The following is a 2,953-nucleotide window of genomic DNA, read 5'->3' on the forward strand; positions in this document are numbered from 1 at the left end:
CCAGTCCGGGCGGTGGGGCTTTACCCGCAGCCTCCCAGCAGCAGCACTACCGCTGGAAGGACAAGCGCTGGTGAGAAGCAACCCCGACGAACGTGCGGAGTGCTTCTGTCCAAATAAACAAATCCGAGCGAACTGCACCCCCTGCACTGTGCCACCCCTCTCCGAGCTGAGCTCAAACGCGTTTTCTTGCGTGCAAAATCGCTGTGACTCCCTCCCCGCCCGCCTCTCTGTCTGTGTGTCCGTCTGTCTGTCCTTCGGGTTGGGCTTTCCGGGAGAGGAAACCTACATTCAGCCGGTGAATGCTCAGGTACACCCTTTGCCGCTTTACCATTTTATTTTGTTGTTTTTTCTCCCCCTCAGTATCAGTTCTCGTTTGAGACACGGCGCGTCCAAAGAGCCGTCTCCCTCCCAAGCTGCTGAGGCCCTCAAATCAAATTTGATCGCAGCAGTCGGAAAGGGCTTTTCTAAGGGAAATGTATTTGTGTTTATATGCGTACACGTGGACATGGACCGGATAAAGCCCCCGAGCCGCCACGCAGCGTAACCGGGAGGTGCGTGAGTGTGCAGTGCGGGAGGAGATAACCTCCAGTCCTTGTAGGGCACGTGAATGAATGGGTCACCGCACTGCAGCTGCTTTCCTTCGGGAATAAACATGAGCTGAGCTCGGCAACGGTTCGCGTTCCCACCGGTGTTTCCCCTTTCACTGTTCTGTTGCAAACGGGAACAACGAGTGTTCCCTTGCCTTACGGCGAGAGGTGGAGAGCTCGCCCACCCGGCCCGGTCTTGTCTGTAAGCAGACGCTTTTGGGGAAATGGCGCTGTGCTAAATAAGGTGTTCTGTGAGGGGGGAACAGCGAAACCGGGAGAGGATGGCGCAGAGCTTCCCGCCCGAAGGTTCGCTCCGGGCTGTTCTCTGTGCCCTATTGCGGAGCTGCGGGACAGCGCGGTGCTGCGCTGAGGTGCCGGGGTGAAACGGGAGCGGCCTTCGGGAGGGTCCTGAGGCCCTGGAACATGAAACCTGAAGAGGTTTCCCCATTTTTCCAACTTTGTTTCGGACTATTCATCTCGATGTCCCTCGTAACCAAAGGAGGGAACATTTCCCGCTGTCTTCAACTCCGTCCTCCATATCCCTCCTTGCCGGGGGAGCCTGCTGGAGAAAACCTCCCTGCTGGAAAAACCTTCTTCCCCAGAGGTTCTTGGGTTACGCTCGGCCGTTGCATTATACGGGGCGTGTGCGGGCTTTTAGCAGCCTCCGTAAAAGAATAAAGACTTCGTTTTTGCCCTGCACGCTATTACACGGCTCGCAGACGCCGTTCTGGGGCGAGCAGAATTCAGCTTTCCTATGGTCTCCATGGGATAGGAAGAGAGCTACGCAAGGTGTTTCCAGGCTGCCCGCGGTCCGTGCGACCCTCGGGCAGGTTATCCTCTTGGAAAGCCGCCCCGAGGCCCATTGTCTTTATCTGATGCTTGAGAGATCGGGGAGGAGAGGAAAGGAAAAAAAATCATTGTTAAAAGCACTTTGAAGTCTTGCAATTGCTGCCGCTCAGTTTTTTTCTCCAGTCTCCAGATGCACCACAAATCTTCACTTTGATCTTCCAAACCAGCAATTTATATTTTTTATTTATTTATTTTTTAACTGGTTGGGTAACTCGCGAGTAATGGCAACCATGCAGATGAGGTCACCTTGGGGGAGCGGGGGGATGGCGAGCAGGGAGTGCTGAGATAGCCGGGACGGGGCAGGCAGTGGATGAAAGAACATCTGCTCGGGGCCAGTGTAACATCCGCGTTTGTCCACTGGGACAATGTCCCTGCCCAGTGCTCACGGCTCACAGAGCGTGCGGGGTCGATCCTTGCCCCGCGCCCACCCGCGGAGCGCGATGCCGCGGTGAGGGGCGCGCATGCCGGGCTGGGATGGCACTGCAGCTTCAGGACCCGGCCTCTCGATGTCTCCAGTGCATGCCCATCCTTGTGACCGTCTCCTTGTGACCGCTACCCAGGTTCTCCGCCGTCAGGGAAAGATCTCTGGGAGGGGCTGGGACTCCTCGGCCACTTTGCCTCTCGAGGGTAGGCTCGGAGCAACCCTATTCATAAGGAGGGAAATGAAACGCGAAGGAGCGGGGAGAGGCCCCCAGGGACAGTGGTGCCGGCGCTCCGCTGTTTCAAAGCTGAAAGTGCCGTGCCCAGCACGATGCTCGCCCCCAGCCTCGCGTGGGGCTAGGAGGGTTTTCCCTCTGGTCTTCTTCTCGGTTTTCCTATCCATCTGTACAGTATCGCCTCGGGTCAATCGTTGCAGCTCTCCCCCACCCCCCATCCATCATCTCCCTGTGGGGATGTTCCCAACTCCTCCCCGGGGAGCTGTGTTCGGGATGCTCGGAACTTGCGCATCTCTGGAGCTGCGCGGTTGGGAACGGACCGCAGAGCTCCACCCGCCTTCTGGACCGCGAGGAGCTCAGTGCCATGCCGCTGCCCTGTGGGGACGCGGTGACACGGGTGTCCCCTCCCGCAGCCTCGGTGTGGAGCTGCGAGCGAAGAAATCTCCGTGCGCAGCGTAGAGGCGGCCCGGTGCCGCTGGAGGCGACCGAGCGATGCGGAATGGAGCCACCACGGGAGTTATGCTGCGGCCGTGCAGGAGTAGATGGAGTTTTTACAAAGCAAGAACAAGGTGTGGGGGCAACGCGATGTACAGGATGCGGACACCAGAGTGTCGTAGGGTGAAATCAGCCACTGGTGCCTATAGACCACATCAAAGGGACGCAGGGTGACAATTAAGTGCCTCGAAATACTCCTTAATGCGATGTTTGCGTTGGGCAAGTCCGCAAACGACGTCGATTTTGCCATTGTAGGGAAAAGATGGCAGCAGCTGGGGAGGTTCAGCCAACATTCCTCCGAGGCCTTCGGAGGGAGTGGGGGAGGAAAGGAAAGGAGAGGAGAGGAGAGGAGAGGAGAGGAGAGGA

Source organism: Meleagris gallopavo, chromosome 1 (genome assembly GCF_000146605.3).
Source record: "Meleagris gallopavo isolate NT-WF06-2002-E0010 breed Aviagen turkey brand Nicholas breeding stock chromosome 1, Turkey_5.1, whole genome shotgun sequence".
Classification (NCBI taxonomy): Eukaryota; Metazoa; Chordata; class Aves; order Galliformes; family Phasianidae; genus Meleagris; species Meleagris gallopavo.